This window comes from Corapipo altera, unplaced genomic scaffold (genome assembly GCF_003945725.1).
Source record: "Corapipo altera isolate COAL_440 unplaced genomic scaffold, ASM394572v1 55, whole genome shotgun sequence".
In the NCBI taxonomy this organism is placed as follows: domain Eukaryota; kingdom Metazoa; phylum Chordata; class Aves; order Passeriformes; family Pipridae; genus Corapipo; species Corapipo altera.
The window spans coordinates 16,570,599-16,597,826 of NW_020884882.1; the positions used below are offsets into that span (position 1 = coordinate 16,570,599).

The 27,228-nt window shown below is 51.9% G+C and overlaps 1 long non-coding RNA gene across 1 annotated transcript; it reads left to right on the forward strand.

Annotated features, from left to right (window-relative positions):
- The first annotated feature begins 716 nt into the window (after nt 1–716).
- LOC113945972 lies at nt 717–23,693 on the forward strand. Its single transcript, XR_003527243.1, has 5 exons — nt 717–726; nt 1,757–1,762; nt 20,918–21,217; nt 22,007–22,104; nt 23,373–23,693. It is a non-coding gene; the product is annotated as an uncharacterized LOC113945972 (long non-coding RNA).
- The last annotated feature ends 3,535 nt before the right edge of the window (nt 23,694–27,228 follow it).

Here is a 27,228-nt window from a genome sequence, read left to right on the forward strand (position 1 = left end):
CCGCATGTCGGGAAGCACCGCTGTAGCAGCTGCGTTACAGCCCTTCCCGCAGCTTTGGGAAGGGATGCCGGGTTGGAAGGATGTGAAATCAGCCCTGGGCTGGGTGGGAGGAGGTTGCCGGTCCTGGAGTAGGCATGTGGCAGGGACCATTGGAACAAGAGTCCCTCAGACCCCCCCTGCAGCTGCAGCTGAGACTGGAGCACTGCCCCATGTGCCCCCATGCCCCCTCCTCGCTCCAGGGTGCAGAGCAGCCCCCTCCACCATCACCCTTCCACCCTGCACAGGATGAGGCTGACACAGCTCATTGCCCCCAGTGCAGGCAGGGATGGCACATCCTTGGCACATGGATCTTCCAACCTTTGCTGCAGGAGCACTGTCCTGGCTTTGCAAGGCTCATGGCACGTCCAGAGCCCCCACACCTCATGGGTGAGGACCCAAAAGCTCTGCTTTCTGCTTAAAACAAAGTCGTTTTCCAGCTGTCCTGGTGGCTGCAGAAGGATCAAAGTGCAGGCGAGTGTCTCAAAAGTCAGACCAAGTAAATGTCCAGATTAATTAGAAAACTTAAAAAAACATAGCAATTGATACATCATTCCAGCAAATTTTCTGGCCAGCCTGCAGAACAAGTTCTGGTCCTTTGGGTGGGTGTAATTGGCACCAGGCTGTTTCCCCTCTGCTTTCTCAGCACATGAACCTTTGTCTGACACTTATTTAGAGGGTCTGGAGATGGTTTTCCCTGAATATTCTGCCTTAAAGAATTTGAGAGTGAAAAAGTGATATGTAGAACCATACTCAGTGTGCTTCCATCCACCTTTTTGAAAACATCTGTTTCCAGGTTGACGTATTTTACCTGGAATTTCAGTTTCAGCTGGTCTTTAACATGGCAGTCGGGATGAACAATGTGAACTGGAGGCTCTTGTAGCAGCGCTACCCCAGCTGGACACTTTCTTTGGAGATTTACTGTAACAACGGAGTTTTTTAAACACAAATCCTGTGCTTGAGGAGATCCATGACCATTCCCTGATTCCAGAGCTAACCTTAACGTGTATTTGTAAGGAATTGTAACCAGATTATAATGAACATATTTACTTCCAAAAAGCCACGCAAAAACTTGTCTTCTTCAGCTTTCTGTCCTTCCTGAGGGCACAGGCATGAGCTGGGCAAGGAACCAGTGTCGCTGTTATTTTGCCTCAGGCATCTGGTCCTGCTGCAGCCATAAACTCAGCCTCATCCTGTGGCAATCAGCATCATTCACTTCATTTTTTTTTTTTTGCATGGCAAGAGCAGCAGAGCTGCCCTTCCTGGCCTGAAGAGATGTGGGATGATGTGTGTATGGTCAGACGAGACACAGTCACCCGGAGCAGAGGGGTGGCTTTGGGAATGGCTCAGTGCCAGGGGGTGGTGGCAGCATCACCCCCTTGTAAGGTGAATCCACCTTCTGCTTCACAGACCAAGAGTTCAGTGGGATTTTGAGAACGGAGGTGGCAGAAGGCTTTGATGCCATGTGGATGTCTGAGGTGTTTCCCTGATTGCTGCTAAATTGAAATCTCCTGTTTGATGTGATTGAGAAAGAATGCAAATTGGCCTTGCAGGAAAGCCCGGGGAAGAGGAAGGAGACAGTGGGTAACTGTGAGAAAGAGAAGATGATAAGGAAAGGGAGGAAGGAGTAAGAGAGAGAGAGAACTATTTAAGGAAGCAGGCACCTTGAGGGGAAAAGGAAAAAAAAAGTAGGACCAGGATAAAGGACAGCAACAAGAAGCAAAAGGTTGAAACATGCAGAGAACGAAGCTCAGAGACCACAGGACAGAGGGAAGGAGGAAAATTAAAAGAGAGTAGCTGATTTATGACACAGATAAGGAAGACCAGCCTGTGTTTTAACACCATGGCACAGCACATGTCCTTCATGAGTGGAGCAGAGCAGGAAAGGGTGTAGCTCAGGGATGCTGCTTGGGAAGTGCAGGAGCCTAATTACTACCTCCTGTTATTTGGGACAAGTGTTTTAAATTTGCATTCTGCCCTGAGAGGCATTACTCCCTCTAATAATTTCAAGTCTTGGTTTGGAGCTGGGAGAAGGAGATTTCGGAATAGCATCAAAGTAAGTCGTGGGCCTTGGAGGTGGGAGCAGAAATGGTATGAGTGTGGTAGGAACCAGGTGCTCGGGTTTGGCTTTTCTTTAGTGCTGGCTGGTGGCCAGAGGAGAAACCTCTTCTTGTGCCTGCCTGGCCACCACCTGAACTCAGAGCAGGGAGGGTTGATGGAGACTCTCCTTCATGGCAGATTTTCATACCTGTGGGCCAGATTCTGTGTTCTTCTCTGTTGGTTGTGCTGCTCCGTGTCATGTACAACAAAACTAAACCAGGCAGGGAGTCCCACAGGAGTTTCTGTTTATATAAAACTAAGAGAAATGTCCTTGATGCTTCCTACAGCATCCAAACAGTTTGTTGTGACAGAAGGGACAGAAAGTGGAGGAGCAGGACTGTCAGCACTAGCAAAACCTGTGAGGTGGATGTGATTAACTACAGACTAGTTACAAAGGTTGGAGACATGGAACCAGCATCCTTGATGGTTTCGATTAGATGTTTGGAAGAAATTCTTTACTCAGAGGGTGGTGAGGCCCTGGCACAGGTTCCCCAGAGAAGCTGTGGCTGCCCCTGGATCCTTGGAAGTGTCCAAGGCCAGGCTGGATGAGGCTTGGAGCAACCTGGGCTAGTGGAAGGTGTCCCTGCCCATGGCAGGGGCTGGGATTGGATGAGCATTAATATCCCTTCCAACCCAAACTATTTTAGGATTCTCTGATTCTCTGCTGCAGTTTTCACAGCAATGAGACAGAAATGAAGGAAGTGAAGTCTGGTGCTGAGGGCTGCAGCCCATGGAGAAACCAGGGCTGGGAACCTTGTGGCTGCCAGTGGCCTGAGGCCGGGTGCTGGTCACCCAGCTCTGTGTTTAGTCCTGTTGAAATGGGTGATTTTTCTCACAGAGAATGGCAGTGATATTGTCCTGTTTTCCTTGTGAATGCAGCGTGGCCTGACGCTGCACTGGTTGGAAGCCAGAGAGTTCCCAGGTGCTTTTGCCAGGTCTTGCTGTGATCCATGTGTATCCCGTGCACAGTTCCCACTCCGAGTTTCCTAACTGGGCCATCAAATAAACAAACACAGCATAAATCCAGTGTGGGCAGTAAACTCAGGCTGGAGAGCCCAGAGAAATCACTGCATTGCTGGGAGGTTCTGTGCTGTAATTGCAGGGAAAGGGAGGGAGTTTGAAGTTAATGCAGGAGAGGGGAAAAAGCTGATGCAAAACTGAAAAGGAGGAGGGAGACAAAAGCAGGGAAATTCTTGCATTTCTTTATCATGCATTGGACTCCTTATTGCAATTCATCCAGATTCCATAGGGCACAACCCAAAGGGCCATAGTTATATGGGAATGTGGTACCCTCAGTGACTGGATTCCCAAGCACTTGCTTTCTGCAGTCAGGCAGCCTCATGCTGGGGATGTGGTGGCTGTGGGGCACGAGCTCCTCGCTGGTGGAGGAGACCAGGCAGCTGTGCCAGGGGTCCCCTGCCCCGCTGGCAGCTTGTCCCTCCAAAGAACTAAGCCTAGAACCAGAGCTTTTCAGCCCCAGTGCTGGTGCTGGAGCCCTCACAGGGGTGAGGTGGTTCTCCACACACGGGTGGTCTGGGGAGGTCTGTGCAAGCTGTGCAGGCAAACCCCATCAGATAGGGAAGGCAGAGCAGCTGCCAGGCAGTTCAGCTGCTGATGGCACTGGGGTTTGGCCCTCTCCCATCCCGCTCGGAGGGCCGTGCTGGAGGGTTTGTCAGCTGATGGCTTTGTTGCCTGTGGTGTGGTTGAGCAACATGCTCAGGCGTTCAGTCCTGGCTGGGTAAGTGAGTGTGCTGACGTTACTGTGAGTAGAGGTCTTGTTGTGAGCACTGTGGGAAAAAATAGGCTGCCACCCCCCAGAAAATAGCAGCCAGTTCCCCCAAACTCTGCTCCTGACTCGAAGGGAATGAGGATACCTTGGGAACACAACATGGGCATAAAATTCACCCCTGGTGCCAGGGTGATCTTGCTCAGCCTGCTGCTGTCACACACGGAGCTCCACGGGTCATTCTGCCACCAACAGAACAGAGCAAGTCACTCTAGGACAGGTTTTACTCAAACCAAATATTCCCAAGGAGTCTTTCCCATTTATTTCTGTAGAGCCAGGACATTCCAAGAGGGTTGCTGCTATTTCTCTACAAGAACTGCTGGTCAGTACTGATATATCTGGGACTGGTGCTTGATTCTGAGAATACTGCTGGGTAGAATTAGAAGAAGCCCCCCAAAAGTGTTGCTGCTAGCAAAGAAATACTGGGATGTATGGCTAGTGGGGGGGAAAACCACCTTTCACTGAGAGTTGAGATGTGGCAGCCACAATTGCAAGTCTTGGGAAATCCCATCAATCTGTGCTAACTGTCGTGTTTATGAACATTTTAGGGGAAATTATTTTGGGGTGAGAAGCTGAAAAGTCGTTGACTTAATGTAAGCACTGCTCAGCAACAACTAAACCATCAGTGTGTTATCAGCATTATTCTCATCCTAAATCCAAAGCACAGCCCTGTACCAGTGACTGGGGAGAAAATTAACTCTGCCTCAGCTGAAACCAGGACAGATGACGGTGAAAGCTTCTTCAGGCACTATATTATGTTCATTTAATATCACATGCAAACAGAGAAACCTGAAGTGGAAGCTCAAAGAAACCCCAGAGAAGTGTTTCTCTGTCTTTTCCTCATCCTTGGAAGGGTGAGGGAGGGGCATGCTTAGAGATTGTAAATTAACTTGTGGAGTCTCCTGATGAGCTCAAACTTCAGCCCACATTTCCAAGACTTCACATCTTGAAGGGCAACTTCTCCCACTTCCCTGACTTTTGTCCCTCGAACGAGGAGGTTTGTTCTGCATCAAGTCACAGAGATGAGGCTCAGAGTGTTTTACTCCCACTTGCAAATAGGGAGTACGTGGGCATTTCTCTCCTGGCCCTGCCACGGGACTGTCGCTGGGTGGGTTTGGCAGTGCAGGTGCTGGAGCCCTGAGCATTCCTGCCTGGTTTCACCTGCTCCCCTGGGGCTCCCCAGGCACCAGGGGAGCAGGGACTGTCTGGCACTGGTTGCTTGCTCAGCCGCTGTGATTCAGCTGTTGATGCTGTAGTTAAACCATCGTTTAATATCTGACTTCACTGCTGTACTTTGATTAAAGAGAAATCTCTCTGGCCCAGCAGCCCGTGTTTAATTGGCACGGGAGGCAGTGCCTGTCCCAGCCATGGTGTGGCCAGTGGCCCATGTGGCACAGCTGGCCCGAGGCTCCGGCTGCTGCAGGAGCTGGCGTGGCCGGCGGAAGTCATCCGGGAAGGGTGCAGAGCATGAATCAGTCTGGATTTCTCTGATGGTTTTCTAGCCAGAGTCTTCAGGCAAATATGTACTTTTGCATCATAACAGCTGCTGCCCTTTCTGCCAATTTCTAACACTTGCGGTCCCTGGCTTGGCTCTCGTACATCCTTCCACCCAGTGTAAACAGATCCCACCCATGTTATGTTTCTTAGATGAAAGCAGAGATCTGTGTGTGGAGCGCTGAGCGGGGCTGGGAAGCGTGGGATCCGTGCTGCTGAGTCATGTGGTCAAGCGCAGTTACCGGGAAGCACGTGAGCTCCACACCACACCACCCCTGGGCCCAAACCAAGGCTTAAAGGTTGGACTCGATGATCTTGGAAGTCTTTCCCAACCTAGATGATTCTGTGAGCCCCAAACTCGAGGTGTTAAGCCGATGCATTGCAAAAGGGCAACATAATTGTTATTACAAAGTCATCCTTGTTTAAAATAAGGAATCGAGATGGTTTCGTGATTTAATCAAGTAGCACAACTACGGTTTTTCTTTAAGATTTCCCAGGAAAAGGCATTCTTTGTCTTCATGCTTTGGGGTCTCAGAGAAGCTGGAGTCTTAGATGTCTTCTGATGTCTTGCGTCTGTGACTTGAGGGAGCACTAAGCAATTATGTCTCTGAGTAATAACTGCTCCAGAGAGAGTGTCTGGAGTGAAAAGTACGTGGCAGTGACAGGCAAGATACTGAGCGGTGGTTGGGAAAGGTCAGGGTGGTGACAGAGCAGATGAGAGAGAGCTGCTGCTCCTCTGATCCAGACACCAGGGTGAGGAGCTGCCGGGAGCAGCAACTCTGCAGTGATCCCCACTGCTTCTCCTGTCCTAGGAGGAGTAACGGAGGAGCTCCTTTTCCTTACCATGTTTGTGTGAGCTGCTCCTATTTTGATGATACTCAGTATTTGCACATCTTTTTTTCTCTCCAGTAAATGCCTTTTCCTCTGTATAAGGCCTTTAAGTGGGTTAAGAGGAAAACAAAAGTGAAGATCTCCTGTATTTTGATTTTGGTGCAAGGTGATTTCTGCATCTGCACTTGTAAAACTGGGGGTTTTATCGACCATATCCTGGGCAGGCTCGCAGCCCGATGGAGCCAGCACAGAGGTGCTGACTGGCTTTGGTGGTGTTTGTGGCTGCCTGGAGGGACATGAAGGAATATATTTGAGGAATGGCAGTCAGAGCTTTCCTGTGAATGTCCCTCTCCCTTTATACAAAGGGAATTCCCTGCATTTGGAAAGACTGTTCAGGCTCCGGAACTGCAGCCAAGATCCTGAGACAGGCAGCAAAGGTCCTGGTAGCTGTGATGGTAATGAAGGAGCAATAGGGACACTCTTTCCCTGGCAGCAGTCCTGAAAGCACTGCCAGATCAATTCCCAGAGAAAAAAAAAAAGGCTTTATACCTCAGAACAAATGGCCTTGGGAGGCAGTTAGTGCTGGAAAATTGGCCAAGGAAAAGCTTGCTGTTGAGAGGTTGGTGGTGCCACTGTCTGGTCCCAACCTCAGGAGCAATATGAATCAGGAGCAAACCAAAACTAGGGAGCAAGGGAGAGGTGGGGAAGGAAATGTCAGACGTGAGAAAACTAATGACAGTTGTGTGTTATGTTTTGCACCATCAAAGGGCTTGTTTTGAGGGCTTTTGCATTTTACTGTGGGTTTTCCTGCCCCTTGACTCTCCTGTGAAATTCACAGCCAGCGTGTCTCTGCAGTCCATTGCCGTTAGGAAGTTCCACTGAAACTGTGGTTCATGCACAAGTACAATCCCTTTACCATAGCTCTGACCCATCCTGACTCCACAGAATCACAAATGGTTTGGGTTGGGAGGGACTTTAAAGCCCATCCCATTCCACCTCCTGCCATGAGCAGGGACACCTTCCACAAGACCAGGTTGCTCCACGCTCTGTCCAACCTGGCCTTGGACAGTTCCAGGAATGGGGAAGCCACAGTTTCTCTGTGCAACCTGTGCCAGGGCCTCCCCACCCTCTCAGTGAAGAATTCCTTCCCAGTATCCCATCTATCCCTGCCATCTGGCAGTGGGAAGCCATTCCTCCTTGTCCAGTCACTCCAGGCCCTTGTCCAAATTCCCTCTTACACTCTCTTATGGGCCCCCTAACCAAGGGAATGTGCATCCCAGCTGATGGGAGCCTCCAGAGACACATCTCAAGTTCAGCTGAGATTTTCCAATGATTTGAAAGATTCTTCCCAGAAAACATTCACTGATGCACAAGCACTGCCTGGTCACCATTGGCAGCACCTCAGAGTCAGCCACAGCCATTCCCTCGCTCCAAATGCGGGAAACACTTGGGGAAGAGACTTGCAAAAGAAAGTAAAAAGCTTTAAAAAATTATTGGGAGTTATGTTTTGTTGTGATCCCTCTCCTGGTTCAACAACAGCCAGGAGCAGCCGGCCAGTCTGCGCCGTTAAATGTCAGGATGACTCAACTGGTGTTGGGATCTGCGGGGTCAGGAGGGGGCGAGTTCATGCCCGGGGCACGAGGCTGCTGGAGGTGATGTCCTGGCCAGGAGATGATCCTCCCAGCTCCCTCCTGCCCGCCCTGCTCACTGCCCACTTGGCAGCTGCAGGACCCTTGGAGCTTTTGGAAGGACACTGGGATAACCTGGGCATCCCAGCAGTGCACTTGCCCTCCTCAAAGCCAGCTGTTGTACCCAAACACACGGGTCAGCCTTGGAAAACCTTCCAGCTGTTGTTTCCCCTTGCTCCAACTATTTAATTTAGTGCCTTTTAAACTGAATTTTATTTAAGTTTCCTCCCATAACAATCCCCACCTAACATGCTTTGCTGTCCCCTGGATATCCCAGGATCTGCAGGACACCAGGCTTTGCTGGAGCGAGTGTGAGGAGGAGCTTTGAAAGCAGAGCTATTGATTAAATAATTAAATGGATACAAATGAGCTTTCTTGGGATTTGTTTAGCTGGTCCTTGGATGGAGGAAAAAAAGTAGGTGTCCTGAGAAGACCAGTGTTCTGCCTGCTCTCATTCCTGCTTGGAAAGGGTCTTCGGAATTTCTCACTGCAGGAAATTGCATGACCATCAATAATTTATTCACCTTTCTTTAGCAAAGAGACCTTTTCTCTTGGCATTAGAGGCCTGTCCTCTGGCAAACCCAGCTCCCTTCCCCAGCCCTGCTCCAGATTTGCCACGAATTCCAGGTTGGATTTCTCTGGCTCCCACTGAAAACAGTCTCAGGGTCCCTCCATGGTGAGGAGAAATCTGGGGGTCTCATGGCTCTGCTCCCAGTGCAGGAGATGCAGTGGTTTTCCATGGCAGCCCTGTGGCATTCCCCTGGGTCTCCGTGTCTCCCAGGGGGGCAGGGAGCCTCTGGCTCTGTGAGTGTGGTGGGTGCACTAGTTCTTCTTGCAGTAACGTGAATATGATCGATGAGATAATGCTGAATTTATGCAGCAGAGCTTTTAGCAGCTTTTGGAGAATATTTGTGTTTGCTGATGTCCCTGTGTGCTGGGGCAGTGCTGGAGGCACCGCCTCACATTCTTGGAGGTGCTTCAGGAACCGCTGGGCACTGGAGGGTCCATGGAAAAGGTGGATCGCAGCCCTGGCACGCCACAGCACGAGCTAAAGCTGTGCTGACACTTCCCACAGCCCCGATCTGGCAGGTCTCCCCAGGGTTGGCTCTCATTTTGGGTTCACCTGTTAAAAAGTGAGTCTCAGACACCTCGTGAAATACGATTGGTTTTGTCTGAACACGCACTCTTGCCTCTAAAGCTTCTTCGGAATTCTTTTTTAGCATTAAAAAATAGATAAAATGGGAAGAAATTGCAGAGATATTTCAATATTCAAGCAGGGTAATTTCTACTGTCTTTTCCTCCTTTTTTTAATTTTATTTTGTGCTGATGGGAACTGTTTGGAAAAGAGAACTGGAAAAGTTAATCTTTGAATAGCGAACGTCCCTGAAGGGAGAAAGGGGGGGGGGGGAAAGGAAGAATGGTCCTTTCAAAGAATCATTGACCTAAATTGCACTTTAATGCACATACCACGCTGTCCACACCACCTACGTGTCTCCAGGAATCCTGCTCAATAACAAGCACTAAATGTTTAGTCATTTCCTGCAGCACGTTTGCAGGAGCCGGTGGCTCCGCGCTCGCATGTGTCAGTGCTCGGCGGCTCCAACAGTTGGTTTCCATATCAGCAGCTGCTGGCTTTCATCTCCTGGTGGGAAAGGTGCCACGGCGAGCCCAGGTTAATGTTTCAGCTGCCTTTCACAGCAGTTCCAGTGAAGGGCCGCGGTGACGTGGTGACACCTCGCCCCAAACCTGGTGTTTCAGCCTCGCTGTGGGAACACCTGGCCCCGAAACCGAGCGGGCTGGGCAGCAGGAGAGGGGTTTTTCCTTCCTGTAGTGGGGCTTTCAAGGAGGTTTTATTTCTGTATTTATGAATCCTGTGAGTTTATGGGCTGGGTGGCAGTGAGTCGTGCAGGAAATAGCAGAGGCTGCTCCGACCTGCGCAGCCCTGGCTCGCTCGGCCCCAGCTGCCTGCCAGGGATCCCAGTGTGTCCTGCCTGCTGCCGGTCCCGGGGCCCCACTCGGGGGCTTGGTGTCCCCCAGATCCACCCTGGCTCGCTCCCTCCTGCACGGGGGTCAAAGCATCAGGAATTTACATGGGCAGGTGGTGACAGGACAAGGGGGGATGGCTTCAAACTAAAAGAGGGCGGATTAAATTAGATATCAGGGAGAAATCCTTCCCTAACTGAGGGAAGTGAGGATGGTGAGGCCCTGGCACAGGTTGCCCAGAGAAGCTGTGGCTGCCCCATCCCTGGAAATATCCAAGGCCAGATTGGATGGGGCTTGCAGCAACCTGGACTAGTGGAAGGTGTCCACTGGAAGGTGGCACTGGATGAACTTTAATGTCCCTTCCAACCCAAACCATCCTGTGGCTCTATTAATTCCGTAGCCATCAGCCCAGCTGTCGCTCACCCCTGCAGGGATATGATCTTACCCAGAGAGGTTTGCAGTTCCTGTGTTGGCCTTTCAGAGGGGGGCAGGGTGCCGGCTTCTGCCCAAGGAATCGAGGGCTGGATCCTCTCACTTTTTTAAGTGTCTGTCTTCAAAATGGTGGCTGCTTCTCACTTGAAGTTCATGGGAACAGATGGCTGGATCTCAGAGACAGGAGTTACAAGCTATAGGGTGTTTTTCACCACATGTCTTGCTAGTTTCCCTCCTAAAAAAAAAATCTGTGTGAGAGCCCTCCCAACATGACAGGCCAAATCTGACCGTCTGTTAGGTTCACTTTATATAATCTCAGTATGGAACCGAGTGGCCTTTAACAAACCAGGGAGGGCTCCTCGCTGGGAGCTGCCGGAGCCTGGCAGGGCAGCGTCCTGCAGGACCACCAAGCAGAGCCAAGCAGCACCTCTGTGCTTTTCAGGTCTAGAGGGGAGGGGGATGTGCCCGAAGCACCTCTCCCGTGGGCTGTGCGGGGGCCTGGTGACTCGTGTGCATGCTCAGGGCACGGGGAGGGCTCGTGGCACCGCCTGTGCCCGTGTCACGTCCCACCAGCGCCGTGGGGCTCATCCAGCAGAGAGAACACGCCGAGATCTCACAGCTCGAGTAAGAGCATATGCTCTGGGAGACCTCGCTACGTTGCATAAGCCTCCCCATCACAGGAGCTGGCTGAGCGAGCACAGCACATGAGTCAACAGCACAGCGAGACTTGTGCCGTGGGAGTCACACCTACTCTTGGCTGCAGAATTATCCAGAGAAACAGAAGGTTAATAGGAACAAAATAAAGACTAAGGAACCCTTAAAGGTTAGTTGCAGGGTTTGATTCCACTGAAAAGAGAGGGAAAAATGGGTCAAGCCGAGGGGGAGAGAGCAGGGTAATGCAAGGCTGTGGTGTCTGTCTGCTAAGGAGACAGTTCAGTTTGGATCAGTAAAAATGCGATCAACAAAACATTTATATTTTCAAATGATCAAATTTTATTATATATCAAATTATCTAGTTCTGGATGATCTAGATAATGAGGGTCATTATTGATTGCAGAAAGAAAAAGTCACTTCACTAATGAGAAAGAATGTGGAGTGAGCTCCAGGATGCTTGGGAAATATTAACACAGCATAGAAGTAGTTCTGCAAGGCAGGGAATGACTTCCAAAGCGTGTAAATACAGGCAAAGTGAGCACCTGACCCGGAGCATCCCTACCAACAACACATTCCTTGCCTTTGCTTCTGCCCCCATAGATCCTTATTTGATGTTGGGACCATTTAGAACTTAAAACCAAAGAAGGAGCAGGTGTGTCTGTGGCACTTGGAGAGCCTGAGCATCTCTGGTCCCTGAGGAGCAGAGCTCGTGCCTGTGCAGCGCCAAGGCTGGGATCCACAAAGGAGGGACAGTGGGGCTGGGCTCCCCAGTTCTCACCAGTTTGGCCCCAGTTTAGTGCCTAAGGACCCATAAGGACCTGGGGCTGACTGGTCTGCTGCAGTTTGAATCACCACCCTGTTTGGCTGATCTGATCCAAAGTCCACTGCAGCCAGTGAAAAGCCTCCAAGGGGCTCTGGGGCAGGACAGGAAACAGGAATATCCTGAAGAGACGAATCCACCAGGTTTCATTTTATAAAGATGCTCCACTGAGTAAAACTTACCCTGACACTGAATCCTGACCGTAGGCTGGGGTCAGTTTCCATATAAATTAATTTGGGGCACTGCATTTATTCAAGAATGAAGAAAGGCCTCACGGGCTTCAGAGGAAATAAAATAGGGAACACGGAAGGTTGTGTTTAGTTTCTAGGATGTTATCTTGGTTTTTTTCCCCTAAAAGAAGACTTCCCAAGGCCAAAGCTGGCATTGCTTACGGTGCAGACTTGCCTGCCTGAGCTTCACCTCAGTCCCAAATCTGTGCTGCAAATATCAGGGATTACCAGGATGGGAGTAAGAGCTCTTGATGGCTCCGAGCTGGTGATGGAGCTCATGGCAGAGCCCCATGCAGGCTGCCCGGGCAGCGTGTGTGGTGTTGCCCTGGGTTTTGGCTCTTCTCCACGCACCGAGGTCTAAGTGGAGCATGTCCGTGGGGGAGGTGTTGGGCAACACAAGTGGTGTTTCATCCCTCGCTCCCGGTGCTCTTGCAGAGGGAAAGATCGTCTTGTGATCAAGGCACAAGACCAGGAGTCAGGAGATCTGGGTTACTGCAGACTTTGATTTGCCAGCGTGAGTGAAGAGTCCTGACATCTCTGGAGGCAGAGGCGCTCCGGGAATGTGCAGGTTCCTTCTGCTGCAGAGTATTTGGGGTTCTTTGTGCTGTTCTTGTGGAGGATTTAGCAAGATAATTTGCCTGCGATGAACTCTGCTGTGATGGAACCAAGGAGCATTTAGTGGCCTTAGCCTGCAGTTTTGGAAAATGGCCCTCAGGACCAATGGATAAGGGGCAATGGAGGGAGGGAGATGAAGTAGGTATGAATAGTCAGTCTTCACGTGCATCCCAAGCAAGGGCAGTGCTTGTCTCACCATAAAACCCTGCCCTAGAGGTGAGGTGTGTTTGGGCTGAGGTGTCACCCCATCCCTTTCCCTGACTCCAGCTGTGGTGATGAAGTGGACAACACACCTGGCCAAGCTTGTCCTCTGACGTAGAGGCCATGGGGCAAGGGAAAGGCTGATGGAGGTCCCTCCATAGTCACTGGGGAGTGACAGGAATTCCAGGCAAGGTCTCTCTTCCCTGCACAGACCAGGGTGAGGGGACCCCAGCTCACATATTTGGGTGCAGACCCGGAGGGTTTGGGTCCCCGGGAGAGCCGAGCGCGGTGTCTGCGCGCGCTGCCGAGCACGGGCTCTGTGCTGCATCGCTGGCAACGAGCCTCAGCACAGGCTCTGAGCTCCATCTCTGCCTTCCCCCAGCATCTGCCATGGGGCCTGGCACAGGAGACTGCTCAGCTTTTCCTAAATCTGGCTGAACCGTCTCCTGGGAAATGGGAGTCAGCTTGCTCGCTCTCCTGCCTGCATCAGCCCCAGAGTGGCAGGTGGGGACTCAAAGTCTCTCTGTAGCTGTAGACACACAGAGGAGCTTTCATTCCCAAAATGTGCAGGGTTTGAAACGTTCATGGGGGGGAAAGGATGTTTCCTTATAGGGTCAAAAAAAGGATAAAATTCAGTAAATCAGATTGGCTCCTCTGTGCCTTCTTTTCAGTAGCAGACTTGAGGAGCTGGAAAAGGGCAGAAAGGAGGGAGAAATCCCAGCTGAGGAGGTTCTGTGTGGTGTGTCAAGGCGGTGGGAGCCTGAGCAGAGGTGCCAGTGTGCCAGAGGGGTGTGTGTGCTGTCCATGGGGCAGTGGCTGTGGGCTCCCCTCCTACACCACCCGGCTCCAAACCACCGGTCTTGTGATTGCTTTCTTTTCTTTTTTAATTCTTATTATTTCAGTCCCATGATTTTGTTTTCGCTGTTCCTAATTCTTTGCCTTGGGGAAGGGAGGCAGGGAACAGCACAGGATTTGTACTGCTGTGGTTTTCTGGGTGTCGTGGGCCATAATGTGACACTGAAGTGACGAGGCATTGCCATCCAGGCTGCAGAAATCACATTTTTGATGGAAGGGGGGTAATGCAGTTCTGACGAAGCTGTGGGTTTGCTTCTATTCATTTCACTATTTCACTTCTTTCCTTAATTTACCCAAGCAGTGAAAACCCATCAATCATCAGCCCAGCAGCAGAACTGTGGTGTGGTGTCACTTCAGTGCAGGTGCTCAGACATCCTGGTGGAGCACGAGACTGTGCTTGGCCAAGGACAGGTAAAGATTAAGCCCTGCATCAAGATGAGCTTCCAGAATTGAAGGGGTTATATTATTTATACATAATTTTAATGGCACTGAGAGATAGTTTTAAACTTACACAGACTTTTCATCCTAAAAAGTCTCAGAGCAGAGAATTTGATACAGAAATTGTCCATGGGGCTAAAATACGACAATTGAGGGATAGTACTGGCAATAAAAGTAAGGAAAACCTTTATATTCTGAATGCTGAGGGAGGGGGCAGCTGGACAGACGTACATATGTACACACCCACGTCACACGCCCTCGTGAGAGACACGAGGATGAGCATTTCTTTCCAAATGTCCTCTGGAAGCCGTGCCAGCAGTGCCTCTGTGTGCCCAGCGGACATGGTGCCCACTCACTCTGCTTCCCCATCCCACTTCCCCTGGGAACAGGGGTGCTGACCTGGAACCCCCCTCCTCTGAGTCACTGCTCTCCTCCCCAGCTGTCCTCACTACATGGCCAGGGTCAGGCTCCAGGGGTTTTCCGTGTCTTGCAATTGGAAAGAAACAAGACAGGACATGGGTGGCAAGGGATGGTGGGTCACCAGTGTCCCACTGGGGATGTGACCTCTCTATCACCTCCTGCCAGCCCTGGTGGCACCAGCACAGCTCCGTGGCATCCCTGTCCAGGAGAGCAGGGGTCACCATTACCTGCAGCTCAGCAACAACAGGCACCTCGACAGGGTCCCGTCAGTGCCCAACGTGCTGGGGTTGTGTTTGAGGAGTCTGAGAGAGTCCAGGGTGAGGCTGCAGCTCTGGCACACCCCAGCTCGTCTCCCAAAACCCTCCTCACCACGTTTCTCAACAACACACAGGATGGAAATAGAAGCTCCTGCCAGGGAATTTCCACCCCAAATCGGTACCGTTTGAGTAGTGGGAATGAGACACCAAAAGAGTTGATTATTTTTTTTCTTTTTCTTTTTTTTTTAATTTCATTTCTCTGGAAAGTTGGCTGTGTGGATGTGTGATGTGGTGGTGGGTGTGGTGACCCCGGCACAGCACAAACTCTTGCTCATAAGCGTTGCTAAGTGATGCCTAAAACGCCAGCCCTGGCTGGCCCAGGGAGAGCCGGGAGCGCCGGAGCGAGGGCAGGACGTGCTTCCAGATCGTTTTATGGAGAAAGGAGGTTTGGGAGTTTTCTGTGCAAACAAATAGAATTTATCTGCGTTAAAAAAAAAAACAACCATAAGAAAAACTAAACCAAAGATCTCCCACTAAGTTTCTGAGGAAGTTGCTTTCTGATGGAAATAGTTTGGTCTCCAAAATACAGACGGCTCAGCGGCTCGGGGGAGGTCACGGCAGGCAGCTGCGCCGGTCCTGTTACTCAGCGCTCTGGCAGGGGGGTTGCTGGAAGTCTGGGGGAGGTTTCACGATGGAAGATTGGGCTAAATAAAGGTCTTCCACCTCCATAATTCCGGCAGCTGCATTTCAGCACAGTATTCAGTCACAGTTGTGACACGGAGTCTCAGATGGAGAAGTGAACCTCAAACCTCGCTCGGTTTGGTGACGCTGGGTTGTAGCCAAAGTGATTAATGGAGCAACCTCTGCTCAGGTGGGGTGTTCCTGAGGTCCCTGTACCTCTCTGTGAAGATTATCTGGAATGAGTCCTGGTCGTGGTCAGCTGGCAGTGATAACATTCATTTTGTAAAATATCCGTCTCCAGGAAGTGCCTTTTGCTGCACGTTTGCACCGAGAGTGCTGGAGCCTGGCAAAGCCACAGCACCGGGATGTCCAGCCCAGCCTTGTCATTTCCAGTGAAACTGGGGTTGTCAGAGGCGTTCAGCCAGTCATGTCATGGTCTGGGCATCCTGACAGCTCCTCACTGCTGGCTGGGAACAATACCACTGTTCCCCAGGGATGGCAAACCAAAATCAGTGTATTTTAGTATTTCCGATGAGTTTTGAAAGAGTAGCCAAAATTGACAGGCTTCAGGCAGCTGTTTATAGAATCGTGGAATAGTTTGGGTTGGAAGGGGCCTTAAAGATCATCTCGTATCAACCTCTTGCCATGGGCAGGGACACCTTCCACTAGCCCAGGTTGCCCCAAGCCCCGTCCAACCTGGCCTTGGACACTTCCAGGGATCCAGGGGCAGCCACAGCTTCTCTGGGCAACCTGTGCCAGGGCCTCCCCACCCTCACAGGGAGGAATTCCTTCCCAATATCCCATCTAACTCTGCCCTCTGACAGTGGGAAGCCATTCCCCCTTGTCCTGTCACAAAAGGCCCTGCTAAAAGTGGGATGCCATGGGATGTTTCACTTCCATGTGCAGTTCCTCATTCCCTGCTGTCTCACTGTAGTTACCAGAGGGGACAGGTATCAGCCCCCCAATGACCCCCCAGCTCCAGAGCTCACCTGGGACTCCCCCCATCCAGGCTGTGCCACTGAGAGCAGGGACTGTCGGGGCTGAGAGGGGTTAATGGGGGCAGGAGGAGGTAACTGGGCTGCTCCGGGAAGGGAATGCTGTGTATGGGGAAGAGGAAAACCCATCTGGGATGTAGGAGAGACTTGGAGGTTGTTACTCTCATCAGGAGAAATCGGGAGAGCAGGACAGCAGGCGAGGTCTGACCTTCTGGCTCAGGCCTTCACAGGGAGTTGCTTGTAGGGCGGACTTCCTCTGGGAGGAAGGCAAAATGAGACGTGGAAACCATCCAAACCCTCTGCTGAGAAAGAGGGTGAGGCCAGACAGGACTGATTTGGGACTTTATTTGGGTGTGCTTGGAATTGCCTGGGCTGGGGAAGCACCGGGAGCCGGAGGACACAGATAACCTGTGGGTGAATCACCCACCCACACCTGCAGAACGCACCTCGCTGGCTGCAGAGGCAGCAGCCTGTGCTGAACTGGGCTTTTTGGGGATGTAAATAGGAAATGAGCTCTGCAGCTGAGCCTCCGCAGGCACCGGGACGTGAAGGGCTCTGCCTCTTCCCACACCACGCTCGGCTCCGGAGGGCGGGAGGAGGCTCGGCCAGCACAGTCACTTCGTTAATAAGCAAATATATGTGGCTCCATAGGGCTTGAATAACTTCGGGAAGCAAAGCAGTTTTGTGGGCTGAGTCCTTTGCCTGCTCTAAATGACTAAAACTAATTGGTTGTATTTCACTGACAAAGTCACAGAGCCCACATGTTTCCGTAGAACACACCTGACTCCGGCTTGTAAGGAATGAGCCTGGATGCATCGGCTCTCCCTGGGGATGGAGCCCACTGACTCCTTTTCCAGGTGCCTGCACACCTTGCTCTGGCTGGGAAAAAGGCTTGGAAAGCCTGAAACCTGCAGCCTCTGGCTGTGGGAAGGAGCCATGAGGAAAAGGGTTTGTTCTGGGGCAGTGGCAGCTCCAGCCTGCGCTGGGCTGGGCTCGGGGGGTGACTGTGAGGGGCCCCGATGGCTCCAACAGCTCTGGAACCCACAGGGGAGGTTGGCCCAGGCCACCAGTGCAAGCCAAGGGACCCTTTTCCATGACAATGTATCATAAGGGGGTGATTCAGCAGCTTTCTAGAAATATGAGGTTCTAAAAGAAATAAAGCAGGAAGTTTTCCTTCTCTGTCTCATTCTACATGAAGAAATAAGGCAACTTGGGTTCTCCCTTTTGGGAACAGGGAAATTTGGCACCAAAAAGCCCCTCCCTCCTTCCCACATCTCTGCACCACATGTCTCCACTTCACTACTCACTTGTTTTGACATAAAGTACTTTCCCCAAAAAATATTAGTCACAGCTTTGGCTACAACCAGCCAACTCTTAACCTTCCTCAAAGTGGTTTGAAATGGGTGACGCTGGTAACGTGTGATGGCAGAGGGGAGGGGTGGGTGGATTTAGCATTTCTGGAAGGTTCTGCTTCGAGGTTTGGGAGCCCAAAAGCTGCCACCTGCTGTGGTAAGGGAATCCCAAAGGACCTGCCAGCAGATCCAAGGAGCTTTGGTGGGTCCCTTGAATAAGACACGGTGTGAGGATGGAAATCCAGGATCTGTGGGAATGGCATGGTGGGATGAGCAGGAGTTTTTCAATGGAAGGTGACGAGTACAGTGTGAAGTTTAGTAATCTGTGTTTATGACTTATGATTCCAGCTGCCTGGAATCCTGGTTTTGGAGCAATAACTGCTTTATTGAGGAGTTCAGCATTCACGGGAAGGAAAACCCCCGAGTGGCGTGTTGGATCAGATAAGGGTTCCTGAGAATTCCTGGGAAGGAAGGAGCCAGGGATACTTGGGTTGGGCAGAGCTGCAAAATCGTGTTCCAGGTTTGCAGCAGCTGCACACAGGGAGCCTGCAGTCACTGTGGGATTCAGGATGAAATGAGCCCTGCCTTCCCTCATGCTTCCTCAAGTAATTATCACACGCATTGCACCCTAATGAGAACCTGCTCTATTTTCTCATCCCTCCTCTCTGCGGCTCTTCCCTCATGGCTGCTCCTTCAGAGCTCTTCTTTAGGAACCCATCTGCTAAAGGGCTTGTATTTCATTTTTAACAGGAGAAATCATTGGACATGAGTAGTTTCTCTGTGCGTTATTATGCTTATAATCCTGTAATTTGGTAATAAGGCTCTAATCACAGCCGTGCAGCGGGAGCAGCAGGGCCAGCCCGGAAAGGTGCCCCTCGGGGATTCCCAGGCACAGCAGCCAGAGCGTGCCCAGATGGACCATGGATTCCATGGCTGGAAAGGCAGGGAGCAGATGGACCTTCCAGCATTCCCCACGATGTGAAACCAGAGGCAAACACAGGTCACGGGTGAGAAACCCTGAAACAAAAGACTACGGGCAGTGGCAGACCCTGACTCCAGACCCTGACTCCAGACCCTGTGCCAGGCCTGGGGGTGGTGAGACCTGCAGTGTCTGTGTGCACTTGTATGTGCACAGAAAGAGGAGGGGAAAAGGAAACCTTGGGAGAAATGTGTCTGTAAATAACAATTTAGCTCGACAGCCCCTTCCCTCCCCAGAAAGTCAAGAAAAAACAACAAGTTGCGAGGTCCCTTTGCTGAGGATACTTCCTGCTCAGGGGCCTTTTGCAAGGCTGTCTCTTGTGCAGGTGAGTTCCCAGGATGCAGAGGAAGGTGTGGGTTGTGAGTGAGGCCCTTCCAGCCATGAATCACAACCTGCTGCTCTCGGGGCTGCTGCTCAGCCCATTCCCACAACAGAGTTCTCCCACTTCCAACACTGTAAAGAGGGAAATCAGTGCAAATATGCAGCTTGTTGAGTGTATCGTGTGGTGCTGAGCCACACCTTTATAAAAAAAACAACAGGGAGTTCCAGATTATTAGATTGGAAAGATGAGAGGAGCTAATTGGGTTCTGCAGAGCCAGGCTGTCCGGGCAGGAAGTCTGTCCATGCCGGGGGTGGTGGCTGGTCAGGCAACTGGTCATTCCCACCCTCTGCATCCTGGGAAAGGCCTTCCCATCGTGCCACCCTTCCAGATTGCAAGGTGGTGGCAAGAGGTACCTTACCCTCAGCAGAGCTAAGCCCTGAGTAAACCCCTGGTAAACACTGTGGAAAGGAGATTGGAGCAGGTCTGGCTTAGGTTAGAAATGGGTTATATTCCAAATAACCCTGTAAACTCGGTCCCAGGGTAGGAGAGGTGCATGGCAGAGGTTCCCTGGGGCCGAAATGTCAGCCCTGATGGGCAAACTGGGATCAGGGATGTCTTTACTCAGCACAGCTGGCTCAGAGATCCAGGGAAAGCCCTGAGCCTTGAGAACCAAGGGACTAGAAATGCAGAACAGGGCAAGATGAAAATGAGACAAAGTCATCACTTCCCAAAACCTTCACAGTGAAGGAAACACCTCCCACTGTCTGGAGGATCCATGGGAATATTACAATATTTGTTCCAAAAACATGACTGGGTGGATACAGACTCACTGACGCAGACACAAGCAGCTAATTGAATTCATACGTAGGAACCCTGGACACCATCTGGCCTCAATAAAACGTGGGTCCGGAGCTGTTCCTTAGCAGATGGTTATTCCTTTTTCATAATCTGAAATCAAAAGATCATTTTTCTATCTGGAGATCAAAGGCACTTAATGTCTCCTTGGTCGAGGTTTATGAAGCGAAACCTCTGTCCTCTGTTTTGGTGTTCTGTGAGAGGCAGATGGGGGTTTTCCCCTGAAAAAACCTCTGCACAGGCTCCAGGCAACCACATCTGGGCAGCAGCTGCAGATGTTCACAGCTTTCCAGGGCTGGGACTTTATTTCCATCCCACGGACATGCAGTTTATAAAATGAGAAGGGACAGTTGTAATGAGCTTGTGTGGCCGTTTCTATTTCCCCAGATGACTGAGATATAGCCCACATGGATATTTTGGGATGAAATTATTCCTTTTCCCTTAGAAGAAGTGCTCAGAGCCCTGTCTGACCTGTCAGACCCCACACTCAGCCCCGCAGAGCAGCTGTGTGAGGCCAACACGGTGCCTCCTCTGGTGGGATTCTTGGGGTGTCCTGTGCAGGGCCAGGACCTGGACTGGATGATCTTTGTGGGTCCCTTCCAACTCAGGCTATTCTATGGTTTCATGATCCCCATGGGAGACAACTCTGTGAAGGCAAGTTTGCAGAGGAGGCTCAGGGGGGACCTTCTCATTCTCAGTAACTCCCTGACAGGAGAGTGGAGCCAGGGGGGTGTTGGCCTGTTTTCCCAGGAACTGGTGACAGGATGAGAGGACATGGCCTCAAGCTGTGCCAGGGGAGGGTCAGGCTGGACATCAGGAGGAATTTCTCCCTGGAAAGGGCTGTCAGGCAGTGGAAGGGGCTGCCCAGGGAGCTGGTGGAGTCCCCATCCCAGGAACGACTGGACGTGGCACTCAGTGCTCTGGGCTGGGGGACGAGGTGGAGACCGGGCACAGGGTGATCTTAATGATCTTGAAGGTCTTTTCCAACCTCAGTGATTGTGGGATTCTGTGAGTCTCGGGCTCTCCCGGCTGGTGAGAGCGGGTGGGCGAGCACTCGCCTCCAGCGACGTCAGCGCCGCTCGGCCGGCAGCCAGCGCTGGGGAGGGGGCGAGAGGCGCTTCTCTGGAAAGTACTTCCACACCCACCACGAACCCTCTGGGATAGACGTGATCTTTGCCACCTAAGAACGAAAGGTGTGTGGTTACTCGGAGCAGGTTGTAACAAATTGAGTCCTGCTCGCAAACCTCATTTCTCCAGCGGGTACCTGCTGGCTCCTGGCCGTTCTCATCGGCGTGAGGGTGTAACCGAGAGGCACCCCCTGTCCCGCCGGCCCACACTGCCGGGGAGCTCTTTGCATTTCAAACAGCGGTGCACGAGGTGAATATTTGTGCCGGGATGAGCTCCGAGAGGAGCCGGAGCATTCCCTGCCCCTGCGCGGGTTCTCCTCCCGCCTCCTGCAATATGGAAATGATCCTCCCGGCAGACAGCTGAGTCCCACCTCGGTTCCCATTCACCTGGAGATGAAAGTGCTCTGGCTGCCAGTGTAGGCGGGGCAAAACTATTTAAAAACCTCATTAGAGAAAGTATTTGGGGAAGACAGCAACACCCTCAGTTGTGGTTTGCTCCAGGACTTCTCAGCCAGATCCCTGCTGATACAGAGGGAAGGGCACTATGAGAGACATTCCTGTCAGCTACTACTGCTCGTAGGGATGCCTTGGGTGTCCTTTGCCTTTCTCTCTGTCCTGGTGGGCTGTATTTTCTCCCCAAATACAGGCATGTTCCTCCCGAGGTGCAGTTTAGGTGGCTCTGTGTGTCACGGAGGGGTCCGGGAGGGATCCAGGACAGACCCAGGAGGGATCCAGGAGGGGTCCGGCTCCCTGCCAGAGGAGCACAGTCAGCAGAGCTGTGTGTAATCTTGATTAGGCACAAATCCACCGTGAATATTTCCTATTCCATTTAATTCCTGTTTGTGCTTATTTCAGCTGAATTTGCAGCAGCAGTAATGCCCAAGCCACATCTGGCTCGTGATGCACATGGGATCAGACCGGGACTTTGGGAGGAGGAGGATCTGGATTCAGAGGTTTGGCTTCTTATTTAGAAAATGACGGGTTGCATTCTCCCACGGCTGCTCCAGACTGCCCCAGAGCTGAATGATATTCGTGTCCAAGGTTTTTTTAAGTCTGCCTGACTAGGAAACAATGTGTATGATTTGTCTGGCCTGGTGCGAATGAGCTTGTGCACCTGCACTTCCCCTTCTGACTTCATTTTCTTTGCATCCATTTATTCCAAGGGGCCAAATGTTTATTAAGTCCTGATGAGTTGGAGTGCCAATGATCCCTTTTCCTCTCCCAGCCAGACATCCACCTGCCTTAAGCAGACCCTGGTTAATGCAGACAACTGCAGCCCTTGGGCAGCCATGGGGCATCCCACACACTTGCAAGCAGGTGCTTGATCCCATAGGATCACACAAACACCAGGCTGGGATGAGCAAGTCCACGTGCAGCACTCAGGCTTGTTCTCTCTCATCTCCAGGAACAAGAGTCGGTGGCATCCTGGCAGAAGTCCAGCTGGGCTCCCCATGTGCCCCCTCCCAGAACCACACAGAACCACAGAATCATCAAGGCTGGAAGAGACCTTCAGGATCATCCAGTCCAACCATCAACTCAGAACCACCATAACCAGCCCTAAACCATGTCCCCAAGTGCCACATCCAGATGCCTCTTGAACACCTCCAGAGGTGGTCACTCCACCACCTCCCTGGGCAGGCTCTGTCCCCCACGTGGACCTGCCCCATTCTCCACCTCTGCCTGTGCTCTGGTGAGCAGCCCAAGCTCTTCCACTGTGCCAATGGCATTTACAGCTGGAACCAAAGCCCCCCAGCCCAGTCCTTGGGCACCTCACACCCTGTGAGCACACAGGTCACACAGACCTTGTCCCAAAGCCTTGGGGTTCAGAGGTCAAGGTGACAGGACTCATCCATGTCCTGACATGAACTGCAGGAAGAACACACTCTCAGGCTCTTCTTCTGTCTGTTCCAGCTTTATTTTATTATTATTATTTTTAGGGGTGTGTGTTAATTTTTTTAACCCAGTTAGCAAGTTCAGAGCATTTTCTATGTTAATATTTGACTCAGAGGTGATGCAGTTTGGCCCCGTGGCTGTTGTTACCTGCATCCCCCAGAAAGATCAACATCTCCCCAGACTCTGAGCCCCAGTGGTGCTGATTCCTGCTGGGGTACGTGGGTGCCAGTGGAGAATAAATACCGTGGTATTTTCCACGGGGCAGATCTGAAAGCACCCTGCTTTCCTTGCTTTGCATACTCAGAGCATCATCCTCTCTGCTTTCCAGATATGAAAGGCGAAGCAGAGACATCTGATGGGGCTCCAGCGCTGACTCACTGTTTGATGTGAGGCAGGAGGAGAGATGTGATCAGATCCCTCTGTGCAGAGCAGCCACCAGACAACGCGTCACCAGGAGAAGAGACTCCTGCTCCTCCCAGCCCCTCAAACAGTGGATCAGCCCTCACCATCCCCTGCTCCTCCTGAGCTCTGCAGAGACCACCCAGCCAGTGCAGCACCCGGATGTCACCTCTGAAATGGCTCTTAGGCTGTGGCTGCCCCATCCCTGGGAGTGTCCAAGGCCAGGTTGGACGGGGCTTGGAGCAACCTGGGCTGGTGGAAGGTGTCCCTGCCCATGGCAGGGGGTTGGAGCTGGATAACCTTTAAGGTCCCTTCCAACCCCCCATTCCCTACTCCCTGTCCAGGCCGAGTGCAGACGGAGGCTGGGCCGTGCTCGGTGCCGGCGCAGCCCCGGGGTGTGCCGGGTGTGCTCGCCCGGGGTTCTTTCTCACGAGATGGTGCAACCAGCCAGCAGGGAACTGGTTAAACAGCGTGAGCTCCCGGCTGCCCGGGCTTGGCAGGGCAGGATGTCACCAGGAAGCCGGCATGTTTTATTAAACACAGTATCAAAGTGGGCTAAAGTCTCTTATTAATGTCCACAAATTTTGCCACTTCCAAATAGTTTCCACCTACATATTCCTCCCACTGCTGCACTGGGTGCTGGCAAACATCCCTTCTCAAAGAGGGGAATGGCTTTCATTTGAATAGTCCTCAGGCGAGTTTCGCTGAGCGATGCCAGCGTCATTCCCGCAGCTCTCACGTGCCCGGCAGTGCTCCAGGGTCGTGCCAGAGGGAGGGCACAGAGACAACAGCTCTCGCTGGGTTTTCCCAGTGCTTTATCCAAGCAGAGCCCGTGGCAGCCTAAACCAATGTAATTAAGCAGCGATGGGTGCACCTATTTGCAATATTAAATCTCTCCTCCGACTCACGGGTGATCCTGCAGCGAGCGCGGTCAGCTGTGCTATCGACTGTGAGTCACAGGCACAGCTGAAACCACCAGGCTTCACACTGAACTCAGACTCCTGCAGCCACCAGAGCCCTGCTGGGCGTCAAACTGCTCCTCAGACTCTGCACAGTGAGGTCCAACATGTCCCTTGGGACCCAGCCTTCGGCTGAGGGGGCGGGACCCCCTGAGCCTGCCTTGGACACTACAGGAAATGGGATGAGCAGGTCTCCTGGGAGCTCCTGGCTGGATACATCCCACACCGACCCACACACTGCAGGACCACAGACCCCATGGTGGGGGGTGTTTGACAGAGGCACTGTCTCCCCTGGCTGACAGCACCCACTGCCTCCCACCCATCCCAGAGCTGGGTGCTGCAGCTGGAGAGCTGCCGGGCTCAGAAGAAGAGCCGTCATGTTTACTGAGCTCAGGAGAGCACGCTGCTCCCCTGCTCCTTTAAAGACTCCCACAGAACCTTTTCCTCCTGCAGAGAGCAGTGGGTGTCAGGATGGAGGGCTGAGCACATCCTGCCCGGCACAGTGTCCATCCCGGCCGAGCCGTGGCTGTTCTTTCACCTCCGGTGCCAGTAACCCGAAACGGGATTGCTGGAAATGAGAGAGAGGGAGAGTCAGCGATTTGATTACAGGCCACAGGCACATGCCTGGCCTTCATGGATATATTAAGTAAGAGACATTTTAAAACAAAACCACCCTCAGTAACCTTATCGTAAGCTCGAATCCACAACCCATCTGTTAACTCCCGGCGCTGCCCACATAGGCTGCGATCAGACGGCGGTGCCAGGGATTTTCGGAACGTTTCCCCCAAATCGCTGTGGTCAGAAGGGGACAGTCCCAGGGAAGGGGCAGATCCTGGGGCTCGGATCTCCAGCCCACCCTCGAAGCAGCCCCCAGCCCCTCGTAAATAACTGCCTCTGTAAATAACTGCAAATCCCCTTGGCCACGCACTGCCACAGTCCTGTGACTCCCAGCCCTTCTGCAGGAGCACTCGGGAGACCTGCTGCACCAATGCCTTCAGGAAATTCAGCCTTTCTAAACATTTTGCTACTGCCTGAATCATACGTTGTAAAGGAACCCTCCACACAGAAATAATTCAGCAAACACAAGCGAGAAGGCAAATTGATGATTGCATCAGCCCTGGCTTCTGAAAACTGATCCCCAGGAAAATGTAACTCAACTCTCGAGCAATCTAACTTGATGCGCAAGAATGTAATAACTTCATTTGGATCCTCCTTTTAGGGGGACTCCTAAATCCTTGGCAACGTCCCTTAAGGTCATGAGCAAATCCTGATATGGAGAATTGTTTGGCAAGCACGAGAACAGTAAAAGGGCTAAATAATTGGGGATTACCTCTGACCCTGATCTGTGGCTCACCACCCACTGCAGGAATGTACCGAATATCTCAAAGAGCATGCAGGAGTCAGACAATCCACGGGCATGAAGCTGTCCACGTACTCTCAGAGCCCGAACTTCAGATGAAGAGCAGGTTGGCCCCAAACCTCATTTTTCATTAGCAATCAGCTTCAGCAAGCTCTAATTATTTCTGTTGCCTTGGACAGAGGGTCAGTGATGGGACAGATGAAAAATTGTTCGTGTTTTTTTCAGCCTTTGTTTGGAAAATAACAGCTTAGGTCTTCAGGGCAGAGAGAGAACGAACTGTCTGATCCAGGGCTCGTTACTGAGTCTGGTTATGGTCCCCTGAGCTGCAGCAGGGACAAACACAGCACTCCCATGTTTCTGATGTTTATTGCTGAATTTTTCAGTGCCTGAAGGAAAGACAAGCTCTGCTGTGAGAGGCACACAGCCCAGAGCTGTGATCCTTTGGTACTCAGTGCTCCATTTTCAGTCCCCACGTCCCCTCCTCTGTGGTGGGGCTGCAGCACCACAGTGACTCTCAAGATGGGTGAGCAGGTCCTGCCCATAGCAGGGGGTTGGAACTAGATGGTCTTTGAGGTCCCTTCCAACACAAACAGTCTGTGATTCCATAATCACCAGGTTTGCAGGCTCAGCTGCCAAACACCGAGAAGACCACACTGAGTGGGACAACCCAAGCATCTGCTTTCAGGGAGCTCTGTGTCACTGATACAGTGCTGTGCTGTTAATGCCTGCATAAAATCTTTGTGCTCTCACATGGTACCTGCTGCCCTCGGATTCCTCCCGAGGTGGAGCAGGCCAGGACTCTCCAGGTGAGAGCAGTGGCTCTGGGCTGGAGTTCTGCTATTTCCTTATCTGGGTAAATGCACCCTTTATCAGATGAGCCTGCCTCTACTTGCTCAGCATTCAGCAGGGAAGTGACCACGGCCCTTCAGGAGAGCTTTGCCTTGGCAGGTACTCACACACCATTATCATCACTCAGGGTTTTGCAACAGTGTCCATGGGCTGCAGATCCTTGGTGCAAGCATGGGAAATCATGGAATGGGTTGGGTTGGAAGGAACCTTAAAGCCCATCCAGTGCCACCCCCTGCCATGGGCAGAGACACCTTCCACTAGCCCAGGTTGCCCCAAGCCCCGTCCAACCTGGCCTTGGACACTTTCAGGGATCCAGGGGCAGCCACAGCTTCTCTGGGCAACCTGTGCCAGGGCCTGCCCACCCTCACAGGGAAGGATTTCCTCCTGAAAATTCCTCATAGAATCACAGAATGGTTTGGGCTGGAAAGGACCTTAAAGCCCATCTCATTCCACCCCTGCCATGGGCAGGGACACCTTCCACTAGAGCAAGTTACTCCGAGCTCTGTCCAACCTGGCCCTGAACACTTCCAGTGATGGGATCCCACCAGCCCTAAACTTCCCCGCAGCACCGACATTTCCCCAGAGCCACATTTTAGTGACTCTCAGTTATTTTTTTT